Source organism: Sorghum bicolor, chromosome 5 (genome assembly GCF_000003195.3).
Source record: "Sorghum bicolor cultivar BTx623 chromosome 5, Sorghum_bicolor_NCBIv3, whole genome shotgun sequence".
Classification (NCBI taxonomy): Eukaryota; Viridiplantae; Streptophyta; class Magnoliopsida; order Poales; family Poaceae; genus Sorghum; species Sorghum bicolor.
Genome location: NC_012874.2, coordinates 17,655,715 through 17,673,820, shown reverse-complemented (window position 1 = coordinate 17,673,820; position 18,106 = coordinate 17,655,715). Strand labels below are relative to the sequence as shown.

Here is an 18,106-nt window from a genome sequence, read left to right as displayed (position 1 = left end):
CACATGCAAGCTTTCATTCTATCCTCTTCTATTTTTTACGATAATTTCTCAATGAAGCTTCTGATTTTAAAATAGTTTTCACCATTGAACTCCTGATATTTTTGTGCACGATTCAAGATCCACTTTGAGTATTTTTTTTGAAAAAGATAAAATTTATAAATTTAAAATTTGAATCATGGCACGTGATTGATGATTAGATGCATAGAATCAATAGTCAAGATGCGTAGAAAAGTTTTTGGTGCCGATGTTACATAAAATTTAGTGGTTTGATGAATAAGAATAATTTCATTGCTGCATAAAAACCATCCCTTCTACATATTATTTATTTAAAAAATCATGACCGCACCCAACCATACCTTGCTTTCCATAGAAGATGCATAAGTAATATAGAAAACAATATATAGAAACACACAAACCCTTCCCTACTGGTGGAGGGGCCTATTGTAACCACAACTAAAGCAGCCCATACCCACAACATGCTTTCCAACAGGGGATGTTTATTTAACACACAATGCATAGAAATCAAGTCAACAATATATTGGAATCCAACTGAGGTTACATAGAAACAAATAGTTTTGCTCATCTCATCCAAGCATATAAATACAATGTATGGAAACCTAGCCTTTTACATTAACCAATCAACTACATTAAGATCACACTGCGCCACCACCGCAAGCCAAGGAAGCCGTGGACGTCACAAGCCATGTCCTATGTCTGAGCCACCATTGACCTCTCACGCCAAATGGAGAGGAATCTTTCCAACCATGCTATATCACAACAAAGGCAAAGAAACATGTTTTAGCAGGTGCAGAAACTTGACAGCAGCATAAGAAAGGCATAGAAACATGTAGTGCGCGGGAAAACCTTACAGCGACAAAAAAGGCACGTAAACATGTTTTTGCGAGCATAGAAACCTATTATGGTCGTAACCAAACCTTGCATCTAACTTGGTAATTAATAGAGAAACAATGCATAGAACCCGATACAACCCTCCTTAGTGGGGGATTATTTTATCCAAAACCGTGGCAGCCCCATCCCAAAACATTATTCTCAGAGAGGTAAAATTAATAGAGGGATAGTGCATAGAACACAAAATAACCTTCTTTCTGGGGGATTATTGTACCGGAATCATGGTGGCCTAACCAAACAATGCATAGAAAGTTGTATAGAATTATGTATCAATAATATATAGAATCGTGTAGAAGTTTACAAAAACTATTCCAATAATTTATATCAAAGTGTTCTAACAATGCATACAAGTGTGCTCCAACAATGTATAATTGTGTAGAAATACATAGATAACTGCTCCAACAAAATACAAAAATGTGGAATTATTGTACCGGAATCGTGGTGGCCCTAACCCAAACAATGCATAGAAAGTTGTATAGAAAAGTGTTCTAACAATGCATACAAGTGTGCTCCAACAATGTATAATTGTGTAGAAATACATAGATAACTGCTCCATCAAAATATTGAAATGTCCTCCAAAAAAAATACCTCCTCGATCATGTCATCAAAGCCACTAGTGATCTGAGTATAAGCAAGTACTCACCAGTTGTTGGATCTTCATCATCTCCTTAGGGCAAAAAATGCAGAAATAAAATTAAGATGGCTTTGATATCTGGCATAATTGCTAAAACATTCATAGAAACCCTAAGCAAATCGTCAGCACAAACATCATAAACAGGCAGTGACATAAAAAGCAATGATAACATTAAGAAAGTATGTGAGCAGCGCGCAAGCATGAGTTCTTACGGACTGCTCCATGCCTAGGAGCAACGAGCACACTTAACGATTAAATTGAGCCTATAATTGAGTACGTACGAATTTATAAAAAAACAAAAAAAGGAACAGAAGCTTGCAACCGGTGACACGTGAATGCTTCTAAACTGCATGGAAACCTTGTCGTTAGATTACCAAACTCACACATGCATCTTTCTGCCTAAAATTGCCCGCATAGAAACCTTGCCACTAGATTATTGAACTAGCAGCCGCCTGCGGCCTACCAGCATAAAAAACTGAGTAGCTACCTATCTAAATACTAAGATTTTAATTTCTATGCACCCAAAAATAAAAAGATTTCATTTTGGAGGACGTAGTACCAAATTGTTCTAGTAAAAAATATTTTTATACAGCAAAAAATATAATTTATGTTCATAAAAAATCTACCTATTCCTCTTTCCTGCTGGCAGCACGCACACATCCTTGGTGCTGCGAACAACATCCTTGCAACCCATATCTAAGCAATTGAATCAAAGAAAGCATACACAAGGTAAAATCGAAGAAAAATGAAGATGTAGTACCAACTTTGATATGCATGGAAACTCACTAATGTTAGAACAGAAACTCACTTTTATATGCATAGAAACTCTATTTGAGCCTGCACTTAGGGGCGCAACATGTACAGTCCACTATTAGAGATTTTGTATGTATGCATAGAACATGCCTAGCATGTTCCCCTTAATTAAATCAAGAGTGGATGCATATAAAATATAGTAAGTACAAATCAAACATTTCCCTCAAGTATAATGAACAACTTGTATATAATAATTCATGTATAAAAATATTTTTTTGTTCTAATCAGGTCTCAAAACACAATTAAGCATGCATAGAAAAAATGTGCATGCAAGCATAGTAACCAAAGGAAAGCAAAAAAAAAAAAAACTAGTGGTTGGCATCTTGCAAATAATCTAATTCACAATTTGTATTCAAATCATATAGACACAGATGAGAAAATGTACCTATAAAACTAGCAATATTGAGTGCATAAAAGGGAAGCCAATAGGGGCAGATCAATTCATAGAACACTAATAGGAAATATTATCACCTTGCGCCGTGGCCGAAGCACGGACATGTCAGCCTTCTTCTCTAGCCACACGACGCTTCCTGGAGCCCTCTCCTCAGCCCCCACACTACATGGCGCTTTCTGGAGCCCTCCCCTCAGCCCCCACACCGTCGAGTCCGCCCCAGCCCTCATCTTGATTCTTGACGTAGCCACAACAATGTATAAATATGCCCCCAACAAATGTATAAATTGTGTTCTAACAATGTATACAATGTGCTTCGTTAATGTATAAAATTGTGTTCCAGTATTGTATAAGATATGCTCTGTTAATGTATAAAATTTTGTTGGTGCTGTTGAAGCAAAAGCAATTTCTGCTGCAGCTCATACAACTCATACTCTTCAGGCTGCTTCTCCCGTTGTATGGACACAGTAGCTCGTATTAACATGATGAGCATCATTCCTCGCCTTACTCTCTCTATTGTAATAGTACTTAAAACCTTCAGGGGACATATGCTCTGTCCAATTATAGGTTAAAGAAACTGTAGGTGAACCAACATACTATGGAGTTGCATTAATGTTTATCGGAATAATGGCACCCGGACCACCAGGGTTAGTGGATTTCAATCAATCCCTATGTTCCAAATCTGGAAAAAAAATACAAATAATCAAAGTTCATTATGTCAAGACTGGAGATCTGAATATTTTAATTACATAAAAATTGACACAAATGCATTGCAATTCACACATAAATTTGCATATATGAGAAAAGATTTTGAATTTGGGATTTACAAAGAAGACACATACTTGCTCTCTAATTCTGGAAACAAGAAGCATGCACAGTGGGATACTACTCGCCGTGACTCTCGCTCGGACTTCAGGAGCTCGATCATCGTATCCTGCCAAGGAGCCAAGCGGGCCATAGAAAACGCACTGGCCATGTGTGAAGCGAAGCTACTACCGAGCAATATGGCGACCACGCCTAGTGTCGTGGCGTCTGACGATGTCCATGGACGATCCAGAGGCGGCGATGGACACATTAAAATCTATTGGATCTTCACGGAGGTATGAAGGGACTGAGCAAGGGAGGAGAAAAAGCACACCTTATCAATCTGCTCGCTTCCTCATCCCACTCGAAGCTCCTGGTGAGGGAAGCAAAGTCTGCGCCGTGCGCGGGCTGGCCCTGACGACACCGGAAGCTGCATAGAATCATGTTTTAGCATGCGCAAAAAAATGGTAACAAAGGCATAGAAACATATTTTAACAGCATGTAAACATGTTTTAGGATGCATAAAAACATATTTCCTACATGAGCTGAAAGTGCAACTTAGAGAAATAATAGCCAGAAAATCCTCGTCCCTCCACGCAAGTCAGAGCATATAAGGAATCGGTTGATTAGAAAATAGAATATTTATAGACTAATGTATACCATAGAAAGGGAGCAAGCATCGAATGTGAGCTGCATGTATATAAATTAAGTACTACAAGTATATAAATCAAAATTGAAAGTATGAGATAAGCTAGTTTCAGCCAATGTCTACAGTGACAATTGTCTTGTCGTTGTCGTATTATGGTTACCCAAATTAGAATGCATAAATACCAAGATTAATTATTCATGCATATTAATCAACAAATAAATTGGACAGCTCGAGCTCGCAAAAGATCAAGATTGGACCATAAATTTTTATACAGATTAATCGATATTTTACTTTATGCTGAGTGTGGTGCAGCCGAACATGCATTGATCTCGCTACTCACCGCTGACATAGAGGATGTAGTGGGCATAAAAACATGGTGAAAAAAGCATTAAAAGAATCTGAAACCTTACCCCAGGTGCTAGCCTGCTAGGAGAAGCATGAATAACTGATATGCAGTGACAACGGTGGCCTCCTTAGCCTAGACTCAACGCCTTGCTGCAGCTTGCAATTAAAAGAAAAATAATAATTTTTTATAAGCCATAACTGTTTAAGAGGCAGACACGGAACAAAATCGAGAAAAAAGCTTCACGATCCTGCTAGTCACTCCATCTGGAGAAGCTTCATTGTAATGAGCATTTGTGCATGCAGCTTCACGACAACAGAGAAGGAGGCTCGTACAGCGCTGTGCACGCGTGAAGGGGATGGGGCTCGCCCGTCCAAGACTACCAGCCAGCCTACGGCGGTGGCGACGCACTGAGTCGGCCCTCGATGTGTAGATCTAGTCGAATGGAGCAGCTGGCGAGCTGCAATCGCCGGATCCGACCCACAGCAGATCTCCAACACCACCGGTCGCAGCCTATAGCCCTCCCCTTGCTCTTCTCTGGTCACGTGGGGCTGGGACACCGTGGCCCTCTGCCGTGCGGCAACCAGCGCCGCCGTCGACTGCGTGTCCTCCGAGCAGGCCCCGTTGCTCCATGTGTGAACACTGGCAGCCACCGCCGGTGGCCGGAGCCTGCCCTGACCCTCCCCTTCGCGAGCACGGAGCCATAGCCATGACCGGCCTAGCCCCACGCGACGCCCTGCAGTAGAGCCGCGCCGCTGGCACCGTGGTCGGTCGGGCACTGCCCACGAGCCACGCGAGAGGAAAGCGGATGGGGCGCTGGGATGCCGCCGAATGCCATGGTGGGGAGGGGGCGCTCGTCGGCGCTGCCGCTCGCTCGACCGCCTGAAAGCCTGCAGCGCATTGCCACGCGAGGTGCTGGAGCAGCCGGGGCGAGTTCAAAATGAATTGGGGCGACTGGGAAGGAGGACCGGAGGGGGCTCGTGGCTGATTTGGTTCCGTGCAACCAGCTCAAAAGGTTGGGCGAGGCTGGTCGATGCTGGTTCGATTGAACCAGGTAGGTGCGGTTTAGACTGGAGCTTCCATTAACTATTGGAAGCCCTAAGCTCCTAATATCATTACTATATATATATATATATATATATATATATATATATATGAACTGTTTGGTTGTCCGCTATATATATATATGAAAAGAGAAGAATACAGTGGAATAAAATAATTAGATGCCCTTGATATGTTGTGATGAGTTTTTCTTATAAATTACAAAAGGCAAAATAAAGCATTTACAACCATGAGGAAAATGCATTGTTTTGGCTTTGTACAGCCTTCAAAAAAAATACATACCACGCTTTCCATGATCAAAATACATCCAAATAGAACTATGCTCTAGATTGCTTCAATATGCTCTCAAGATCATCACGCTTTCCACACATCACTTGTTTAGCAAAAAGTTTGCAAACAATTCTGCTGTGCTCCTCAGTCTAATCAGGCGTGTCAGCAGCCATCTACAGAAAAAGCTGCAGGTCGCATGATTTACATAAGGCCGTGTTTAGTTGCTGCCCCGAAAAATTTGGGCATACCGTAGTATTTTCGTTTATATTTGACAAATATTGTCTAATCATAGATTAAATAGGCTCAAAAAATTCGTGTCGCAAATTACAGATGTGATGAAGAATCTTGAAAAGTTTTTAGTTTTTGGGAGAGAGTAAACAAGGCCTAACTTTTGGCAGAAGGTAGGTTAATTTACGTCACTTTTAGCCCAATTATATATATTCTAGCCCATATAATATATGGGCTTATAAAGGCACGCACAATCTTTATCTAGGTCTGACTTGTTTACAATCCAACCAGCTGCTACATCCAATTGGGGCTTTACAACCAATTTTAATATATAGTCAAGTCTTATTTTGTCACCGCAATTACAGAAGCTTGCTGCTCACGTAGTTTTTTTTACAACAAACAACTTCATTCATTAGCAGCAACGTGCACGAGAGTACTGTTACATCAGGTAAGTTTACAGTGTGTAAAACTTGAGAAACATAGCAATGGTCATAGCCATGCTAATGGGAACACATTTTTTCTAAAGTAGATCCCTAGGAGCCAAGAGCCTGGCGAGCTATAGACCTTGTGAACATAAAAGACCCAATAGACCTGTTTCTCCTCCAAACCCTAAATCAGTGTCTCTGCCACCACCGCCCGCTCTCTCGGCAACCTCCCTGATTCGGGAATTTCCTCCACCAAATCACCCCACCGTGCAGATCTCCTCCTCTCCAGCGTCTTTCTCCAACCTGACTCTCCTCATGCCTTCATCTCACCCTGCCTCCACCCATGGTCCTGTACTCAGCGTCCGGCAATGTTACTGATGGCCACGGTCCATCTCCTCCTTGATGGCATGTTGGGAGACCTGCTACTACGATGTAACACCCCAAAATTTCCCTCCTTTAAATAGTTGAATTTAATTTAATTAAATATTTTTTGTGAAGCATTGCAATATAGAAAAAATAATAAATTTTGGGGAAAATAGAATTTAATATAAGTTTAGAAAACATTTTTTATGCATGCATGCTGGTGCATTTTTATTGTGATGGTTGATTCAAAAACCCAAGATGTCAAATTTGCTCAAAATTCAATTTGAAAATGTGTTTCAAAATTTGGCTTGAAAAAGAAAAAGAGAAAATCCCTTCCCCCCCTCTCTCTTTCGGCCTGCTGGCCCAGCTCTTCCCTCAGCCCGCGCATCCCCTCTCTCAGTTTGGGCTGGCCCAACTCGGCAAGCAGCAGGCACTCTCCCCTCCCTCCTTCCTTTCTCGATGATAGGCGGGGCCCGCCTATCATCCCCATCCTCCCGCAACTGCCGCGCGCAGTGCCTGGGCGCTGAACCGCTGGCCGCACCCATGCTCCCACGTTCTCCACTACGCCTGGTCCCGAGCCGCACCCCCGCTCTCAATCTGCTCTCGCTCCCGCTCGCTGCGCGCAGAGAGCCGCTGCGAAAAAACGCCGCCGCAATCCAATGCACGCTGTCCCGCCAAACCGAGCCATCCCCGCCTGAATTCGTCGCGCTGGTGAGCTCCTACTTCGCCACGTTCTTCTCGACCAAATCCCAAGTGTTCTCATGCCTCCTAGCGCCCTGGCCGTGAGCTCCAGCGAGCTTTATGGCCGCCGACCATGGCACACCCTGCGCGGGTTCACCCCTGGCTGCGAGAGGGTTGGGAACAGGTTCGCCATGACCTGCTCTCTGTGCTCGTGGAGTGAAAAATCGTGGTCTCTAGCGATAGAACCGCCAACTCCGGCGAGCTCCGCGCCGCCGGCAATGGCCGCCGCCGCCCCCTCCCTCAATTCCGACCGCCAACGCTGCCCCTTTCTTTCCCCCATCTAATCTCGGCCATCGATCTTGATTCCAACGGCCAGAATCGCCGTGTACCCCTTCACTTTGTAAATTTGTTAGAGACCCTGGAAAACTAAGTATTAGAACCTGCAGTCCTTGGCGTAATCCATGAAATACATTTTTGCTGTTTTGAAAACGTAAATCTCATCAATTTAGATCAAAATACATTTTCTATATTTACAAAATTGCCAAAGTTTTATTTAGCTCATAAAATATTCGTTTTAACTCTGATCCGACCCGTTCAAATTGCATTGGGTTCGTATTGGAATTCTCTACTCTCTGTTACCGTAGTTTGAAACTTTTTAGTTTTATGCTTAGGTTTAATTAATTAAAGTACTATAGGAAATCGTATCAAGTTCGAAACTTGGCCGTTTTAACTTTGATTTTCGTGATCTTCGTATCCATGTGATCGTAGCGAGACGTAGGTTCTGTTTTTTAGCTTTTCATTTTGTTTTTGTTCTGTTGGTGTACTGTTCTAATATAAGGATTATTTGCTTGTATGTTTGAACCCAAATGTGTGTTGTTGTGCGGTGCCGATCGAGTTTAGACAGTGACGTGTTTGTTGGTGACCCGGGTTACTTCGAGGACCAGCAGCAGCCTCCTTTCAACGAAGACAAGAATAACATGGGTTCTCCTTGTTAACCTATTTATTTAATTAAGTACTTGCGCATCTGCATGTCTCTAGTTTTGATAGCCCTAAGGACATCCTAGCTACTTGACTTTATATTGATGACACCTATGGGTAGAATGCATGTGGGTAGATTTGCTAGTGCTCTAACAAATTGAGACTTCACTACTATCTTGACTTTATTAATTACTGTTGAAACTGGTATGTTGATATATGATGGGTAAAGGGCTATGGTGCAAATGACTTCGGTCAGGTTGTCCTAGACTCTCCATAAAGACTTCTGTAAACGACCATCCGGGACATACAGTGCAACCGTGGGGGTTATATGGCTCTGACTTTAGCTCAGTAGTAGTATCTCATCTAACTGGTTAGAGGTTACCCGAAAGGGCACAAGAACTGCTTCTGTTCCTATGAGTATAGCCGTGATGGAAATGTGCCATAGGAAAGGGGTTCTCTATATCTGCCTGCCAAGGAAACCTCGTCGCGGCCCGATCTGGTTAGACGAGGCCAATGAAAGGCTTCATAGGGTACCTGCTTGCTCACCTTGAGAGTGTTAGTGGGTCTTGCAAACCCCGGGCATATGGGTAACACAACTTGCGGGAAAAGTGCACACCTCTGCGCAGAGTTTGATCAAACTGGTATACTAGCCGTGCTCTCGAATATGAGCGGCCTTGGACCCTTACGGAATAGTTGGGTACAAATGGTTATGGTGGATGACTTATGAAATGATGACGCATTAATCGTGATGATTAATGTGGTCAAGCCATGATAGTAATGGTGTTAACTGTGATGGTTAACGATGTTATTATTATGTAATCATGTGGGTTAATCAGAAGGTTAAGCATAACTTATCAATAATTAATGTTAAAATATTGCTCTACTAAAATGCTAAATGCTAACTGCAGTAGCCAGTGCCTAACCTTTTTGAGCCTCATAAAACCCTGTGTTATGCTTTGCAGAGTACGATTGTACTCACGCTTGTTTCTATATTTCTTTTTGGATAAAAATTCCGGATGGGTAACAGATGACAACTGCTATGAGGACTTTCCGGAGGATTACTACGTTAGTGATCCACTAGTCGGTCGTCCTATGTTGGAGCTACCATGTTAGAGCTAGAGTTGTGTTTTACTTCCGCTTGTTGCAAGACTTTGTTATATGTTGATGTAATATTTGCGTTGTAAGACACTTGTGAGGATACTACTATAATTTCTCGTGTGTGCGACTATTCCTGGGGCGTACACATGGGTGTTATTGTAGTTAAATTTGTCCTAAAATTTGGGTGTGACATGCGACCTGGCTGAGGGCAACAACTGCAATTGGTGGCACGGTGGCTGTTGCGAGGCATCAAACGCGGTCGGCGGCTGCTGCGACCATGGTTGCTGCTGTTGCAACTTGGTCAGGGGCAATAGATGGCTGCGACTGCTGGTGGCTTGGCTTCAGTTCATGAGGAAGATGAGGGGGGAGGCGGAGGACCATGAGACGAATCCGGTCAGCGGCAACAGCTGCTTCAGCGTATCCTGTCCAACTATGAGACTACGACACCATGTCCTAGGCAAAGCAATAGGCAAGTTTCCTTCTATAGATTAGGATCTATTCCTGTGTCGTAATCTTAAAGCCTAGAACAACATAGAAGATTAGATATATTCCTTTTAGTAATCTTTAAGCCATGAACAACATAGAAGTAGAAGATTAGATAGATCTTGGAAACTAGGAGTCACAGCCTCACAGGTCTCTTTTCTTAAGTTCAAATTAGTAGTTTATTCTGTTCTGAATCTGTAGTTCTATGCTTTCTGAAACAAGTTGAATTGGTAATGCATACCTGAATATTTATAATCATGTTATTGTTATGTAGTGTGCAGCCTTTATAACATGCGTGCTAATGCTGTTCTGGTGTTACAGTTCTCTGTTCAGTACATTGTTAGATCAAAAAGTTTACAAAGCTGAATCTATTTTTAACTTGATGTCTGATCTCTTATCAAAGTTGAAGTATGGTACCTTTGTTTTCCTGTGCTCCAAATCCAAAACAAACAACTGAAGGAGCAGTGGAAAGATACATTTTGTGCTTCTAGTTAGCAAGGTGTTGCTTTTATAAACTCTCGACAGTTATCTGCTAATGATTTCAGAAGCTGAACAACATCCAAATGATTTCTCAAAACAAATGTGTGTGTGTGTGTGGTAATTTCTACGCACACGATTTGTTAATTTGTAACTTATTATTTTTCAACCTTGCCTTGTTCTATATAGAGATAAAGATGACAAAACAGCTACTGTCACTTCACTGTTTTTTTTTCTTCATGAAATATGTTCTGGTCATGCAGATATGATGTTCCTTTGAGCCATCTAGATTATTTCCTGATTATTTGTCATACAGTTTTAGATACAAGTATCATACAGTTCTAAATATGTGCACTAGAATGCATGGATTTTTTTTACAGCTGCATCGGCCATGGAAGTGTCTCACTTGATTCAATGGCATTATATTCTAGTGTCAGATTAACTTATAAATAAACTATTGGTGTAGGTCAACCAAAGTAGCATCTTCTGACATCAGGTTTTTGCTCATAAGTGGAGGCGATACTAGGCACCAGCCCTTGCTTGCCTGCGACCGAAATTGAAGGGCATGATCCAATCCGTTTCTACTGGCTTTGCTATGCAAGTGCTTGGGCCTCTCGCTGAACTGATGTAATAGCTCTACATAATTTTACAAATTAGTGTATTACTCATTTTATATGCGTCAAATCTGCAAATGTCATCAATAGTGCATGAACATTTACCTGCTAACATGTGGATATTGAAATTATTTCTATGAATAAAAATAGTATTGGGCCAAGCAATTTGGGATGTAATGAAAATGATACTGAGGAGCTGAATAAGTGCAAATATCAGCCCTGCTAGCCTGTAAGGAATGCATATGTCAACTGTGCTTTGATCTGTTGTGCACTGCATTAGGAGAAAATTTGTGTAATTTGGCTTGAGTTTCGGAAAAATGGATGTCTACACTTGCTGATATGCACAGCACCTTCACATATTTTCTCCACTTGACTAATTACATGGTTATCTTTTTCAGGAAGTATTGGGCAGTCTTTGGCTTAAGTTTCTGAAAATTGGTTCTGCACACAACCTGGTGGAAGCTTTAGTGTTGACAAGTCATTGCTTTTGGTCTTTGAGTTCCTAGAAATGATTGTGTGCACAAACCTTAGTATATCAAACACAAACTACTAGTATTACTTGTGTATGCATTCATGTGATCTTTTGGTAGCTGACCATGTTAGATGATGTATTATGCAAGACAAGATTGTATGTTTATTTGTATTGACCTCTATGTGATGTATGTGATGGACCGTAAACTTGAATCTGGGCTGCATGTTTTTTCATTGTTTTTTTTAATATTTATATTGTCTTATTGAACGATCCAACGCTATAAATACATGGATTGTTGGATGATCTGTCGATATATGCTTGGTAATGGATCATTTGTCGCTGAAACTTGGCAACAGACTTTCTGTCGCTATATATTTTCAAAGCGTCAGACGATCTGTCTCTAAAGGTACTATCTGACGCTAAAGATTTTTACCTGTAGGACTTACACTGGCAGTAGAAGTCTGTCACTATAGGTTTTAGCGTCAGTTCATATAACCGCTTTTGCCGCCAAATCATCCATCGCTAATCTTAGTTGTGGTGTAGCAATTATGGACTCACTAGGCTTAGAAAATTTGTCTCGTAAATTATATACATACTATATAATTAATTATTTTTATCTATATTTAATGTTTCATGTATATATTTAAAGATTTGATGTGATAGAACGGAACAGGGCCATTGTAGTGGCGTTTGAGATGGTCTGTAGGAGTAGGTCAAAAAAAAAAGTTAGCTACCTAAAACAATCACTACGTACGCCAGTGAGATATTGTAGTGGCGGTTCAATTGGGGCATGTCCAAAAAAATAGTGAATTTTTTAATCAAGAGCGACTCCATTTAGCAGCGTGTGTGCACCACACAAAGCCGCATGATTTTCCCTACGAAAATCACGCTCACCACTCTACCTCCACACGTTGACTTATATCTACTATTATTACTAGTATAATATCTGTGTTAACGCTACAGCAGCACAGACAAATCAAATAACTAAAAGGCATAGTCCTTTTAATTCTCAAATAACTGACTTGTAAAATAACTTAATTTGCATATGTTAAGTTTGGAAATGTTAAAAATTATAAATAGATCGGTCTTAACACATGGTTTCACTTAATCCAAGATTATTTTTGACAACTGAGCCAACAAAGTTTTATATGTTTTCAAAAATTAAAATTAATATACATATTCTCTCCATTTTAGAAGCCTCAACATTAGTACATAACTTCGCACAAGAATTATGTTGATATTATCATTTTCATCCCTTTTTTCACTTTCCCTCATTACCTTCATGTGCATAATATTAAAAAAAATATGGATAAACCTTTCCCAACAAAGTTTTTTATACTTCCAAATAAAAATGTTATAGGGTATAACTTGTGTAGTCACCGGCTCTGTACATGGATTTAACTGAAAATAATCCAATCTGGTATAACCCTCACACAAAGCGATCCTTTTAGTTTGTTAATTGTACATTGACAACAATTGCAACCACTTGCCATGCTTGTAAATTAATCCCTACTAGGGACCTCATGAAGGCTACATTTAACTGTGTTGTGGATAACACTGTTCTTACATAAACACTTTTTATTCCTAGCAATGTTATATAGTGCAGGAAAGATCAAATTTATTGGATGTGATGATAACCACGTGTCCTCCCAAAATCTCACTTGAGGCCCGTCACCTAGATCAAACTTGTCTAGTGAGAGAAACTCCCCCATGACCTTCATGAGACCAGCCTAAAAGTGAGAATCTCCGGACATGTATTGAACCTATGTTAAATTTTGTTCTTTAAATATTTATTCCTATGTAACCGTTGCCAAGCCCCATCTCCATTAAACAGGTTGAAAAGCCATTTACTTAGGAGACACTTGTTGTGAACATCTAAATTTAAACCTCCCAACCCGCCTTGGTATTTTGGAGTACAAGCTACTTCCTATCTAGTCAAGCTATACTTTTTCGTGTGATCATCACACTCTGCCAGAAGAAGTGTGTGTTGGGAATATGCCCTAGAGGTAATCATCGAGATGATCCTATTACGATTGTATCCATGACATATATTATGAGTTCAATGAATATTCATTATAGACAAACTTGTATCGATTGACAATTATGTGAATTGTTTGTGAAACTCTTTAACTTTTATGATTATTCTAGAGTTGTCCCTAATCAGAGTTTGTGTGAGGACACACATGAATATTAGATTAGCACATGTATCATAGACATAGACATAGAGATATCAAACTAATAATGTGGGCACATGTATGACATGGGGCTGGACTGACCCAACGTGAGGTGTTGTTATTATCTCTTTATGCCTCATGTACGTTATATCCTTAGACCTGAGATTGTCGTATGTTCTCAAGATGTGAAATGACCTACTTAGGGACTATTAAATTCTACTCTGTAACAGGGTAAGTTATAAAGGTGGTCTTCGGGTTTGTCGGGAAATATGCTCTGAGACATAGATAATCAAGATGCAACTTGCCCCTCTCTATGTGAGAGAGATATCACTGGATCAATCAAGTGATTGGATCAACAAATGCATGGCCATGCTTGGGTTAAGTATTAACCCACGAGTTGAACCAAATATCGTGTGGCAAGGAATAACATGTATGTGTTTGTAGTGGTCTGTCTCATATGATCTTTGCATGCGTATATGGGGTTTCACGCCTTGCTAGATGCTGCTGTCAACTATTGGGGAGCAGGAGTACTCAGCCCATGTCTATATGTACCTGAACCTATAGGGTCGCACGCTTAAGGGGCTAGAAGCCTAATTCGGGTTGGACCCGAATTAGATAAGGCTTAGGGTTTTCTAATTGGGCCTCTAACTTGGGGATGATTGGAGGACGACTATATAAGAGAGGGAGGGGTGCGACCAGGGTTAACTCACGCCATTAGGCAGCTGCCGTCGCTCACCCACGCTCGCGTCTATTGCTCCTCACAGACCTAGCAGTGCGGAGGTGCAATGCTTCTTTCCGCACATGTGGGATACCTCGGAGGTGTTGCTGTTGGTGCAAAAATTGGTTTCTCACACCAACAATCTAAGGGGCTCTCAGAGGGAGTGTAGGAGCTGGAGTCCTAGACCTCCCGAGCCACAAAGACACGAGCTTGGTGAATTGATTCCGAGACATGCCAGTCAATTTGACCTGAAAATTGACAAGGTAGAAATCCAAATGTCAAATTATGAAACTTGTCAGTTATTACCAGACAGTTCCAAGATGTATGGCATTAAGAAGCCGCTGAATGAAGGGATTTAACTAGAAAGTCAACTCCTTGAAATGATGCAAAAGGATAAGCATTATCAATTATATTGAACAATTGCATCTTACTTGTATAAATTATCGGATCAGCTATTTAGCCGATACGCTAGGTATAATGATAAAAGATAACTCACGTGCATTATGCTTTTATCCATTAAATAAACAATAACTTACTAAAACTGGTGTAATGGACTGCGGTTTTAGTAGATTACTTTCGTAATTTGTATTAAATCTATATACAGCCAGTGGGCTTCAATAAATCCAACACATATTACTAGTTCATTTAATGCATAAACGGATCCATGCATGTGCGCTATTCGTTATGCTTAAATGGATCGGCTATTTTAGCCGATATAGGGTCCATGAGGCACGAACAAGATCTATCTATATTGTTATAATCAAGTTTAGTTATTAAAACCAAATTAATCATAACAAAATAAATATCTCAAACGCACAACATGCAACGATCAAGATTAACAAGTTAGCTATCTTATATTCGTTTAATAATTGTTATTTACTTGAGGTTTATGATAAGCATTTACAATTGAAGCTTGAGCCAACTTGTTAAATCTTGATCGGGCAGAATATTATTACAATAAACAAAATATTAAGCTTTGAACAATATTGATAAGGCCTTGTTTAGTTCCAAAATTTTTTGCAAAATCGACACTGTAGCACTTTCGTTTGTATTTGACAAAAAATGTCCAATCATGGACTAACTAGGCTCAAAAGATTCGTCTCGTCAATTTCGATCAAACTGTGCAATTAGTTTTTATTTTCATCTATATTTAATATTACATGCATGCGTTTAAAGATTCGATGTGACGGAAAATCTGAAAAATTTTGCAAAATTTTTTGGGAACTAAACAAGGCCTAACTTGATGAATCTATTAAATTGTCAATTTAATAGAGCCGATAACTAACTTGAACCGAGATTCATAAGAGACTGAAACAATGCAGCCTTACAAACATAATTTAAGTCAATAACTAGTTCACCATTAAGCTTAACATGAGGTCCAATGATGTAGCCATGACAAACTAAATATGAACCATGAAAATACTTACAAGCAAACCAAAGGTCGAATTCAACCGATGCAGCTCGATTTGTTGAAGGTCTCATCAAGATCTACTTCTACTCCTACTCCTAAGGTTGGTGTCTGGAGACGAAAAGGGTTTGTATTATGATTCTGTATGTTACAAGGATCGGGTTCCTAATATTTATAGTCCGGAGCCCTAGTCTCATGTCCTAATATGACTCTTTCCTCAAAAAGGTAACCTGGAGTCTAACTTTTCCTTTCTAATTGAACCCGACACGTCTTCTTTCGTCTTGCCTCGTTCCGACACCCTTCTGATCGACTAATTTTGTTACGCTTCTGATTTAGTCGATCTACTCATCTGGCAACCCCTCCTTCTGTGAAGCAGGCCCACTGGCAGTTTCCTAACTCACCAAAATTTAGGATAACACATGCCCCCCAATTTTGGGATAAAACTAGTTTTTTATCTCAAAATTGCCACTCAAAACCGATACTGACATCTTCATTCATCGGTCTTAAAAGCTAGGGTTTCCCTCCAAACATCTTCAATCGAAAATTCAAAACCTGCACAATCTGCCGAGTGTCTATGCAATCAAACCCCAACACACCAAATCTCTACAACTCAACGATTCTTGCTCTGATGGCGTCCATCGACTATATCCCTACGGTACGCTTCCTTCTTTTGTTTCTCTGAATTCTCTTGCTCTATCATACATTTCTCAATTTTTATTTCCTTGTCTCTAGGATCTCCGAAACCAAGTCTTCATCTTGCTTGAGGACAATGTACACAAGATTTTCCTGGGCCCTATGAGTGATCCAGATCCTAGCAGGGTCATTGTCGCTGAGACTAATAGAGTTTCTTTCAAGGAATCCAACATGCACCCAGGCCTTTGGGACAAAAGAACTTCTTTAAGGAACTGGCCCTCAGTCATTCTAGGCTGGAGGAACTAGTTAATCAAGGTAGCAGCCAAGAAAAGAGTAGACTGGACGACTAGAAACTTGGACCAATGCATCTCGTTATCCCTCTCTGATATCTGAAAGAATGAACCGATGCTCAAAACTACTTGCTTCTTTTGGTATAGTACTTACAAAGCTTTCCTCTTCAAGCAAGGCCCAATGTCCCCAACATTAGCCGATGTTCACATGCTGACAGGCTTCAACATCGTACGACACATCAACCCTTTCAGACTGTTGGTGAAAGCCACTGCAAAACTAGATAGCACAAAGATTGGACGTTGGTCCCAATACATCATCAATCACAAGGCCGATGGTAGATCTATATCTAATAGAGAGCACATGCCTTTTTTGAACATGTGGTTGGACAAATTTGTCTTTTATGGTCAAGCCTGTTCTCCAACTTCCAATTATTTGACATTGTCAAGAAAGATAGCAGGCAACTCTGAAATCCCACTTGGCAAGATTCTTCTTGGAGCTTTATACAATCTGCTGAACAAAGTTTCTCAGCATTTGATGTAGAATGAAACTGTTCCAACAATTACAAGCTCCTGGTGGCTGCTGCAGTTGTGGCTCAACTTACATATGCACAAGTTAGTGACTCCAGAGGTAATCAACCAATCTTTCCCTTCCTTGGAATATCTAGAAGAACAAGAGGAACATCTTCCAAAAAGCCAGAAATTTCACCGATGTATGTCCTTTGGTGAGGCAGCATCGGCAATAACCATTTATGCATCGATTACTGACTTCTTCAAACTTTTCTACAATGATTTCTCATAAGCAACTTGGGAATGGTTTGTATATTCAAACATTCTAGAATTTAAACTCCCAGCTTCATTCAGATTTTAGAATATTTATAGTTATGCTGAGGAATTTAAAATCTTAAGTCATCTGGTAAGGCCAAGTCTTCTACCTATTGAGATCAGGCATGGCAGAGAAAAACCCCCAACTTCTTATGAGTTCTACTGTCCTTCAATAGTAGCTAGATAGATGGGTTTTGGCCAATTGCCCCCAGCTTTATATTTTGCTAATGTACCCCTTTTACCTCCACAACCTTTGATCATTGGTGGCAAGAGTGGAGTTAGCATATTTTCAATGCACCAGTATCTACTTATTGCTCCCTCCTAGATCTAGATTTTCAAGCTACACCTAAGGTACATTTTTATACAC

At 40.4% G+C, this 18,106-nt stretch overlaps 1 long non-coding RNA gene across 1 annotated transcript; it reads right to left on the bottom strand.

The window, feature by feature from the left end:
- LOC110435546 lies at positions 532 to 5,463 on the bottom strand. The gene is made up of 4 exons (XR_002453281.1): positions 4,611 to 5,463; positions 3,886 to 3,981; positions 3,590 to 3,779; positions 532 to 3,429 (listed from the first exon to the last, which is right to left on the bottom strand). It is a non-coding gene; the product is annotated as an uncharacterized LOC110435546 (long non-coding RNA).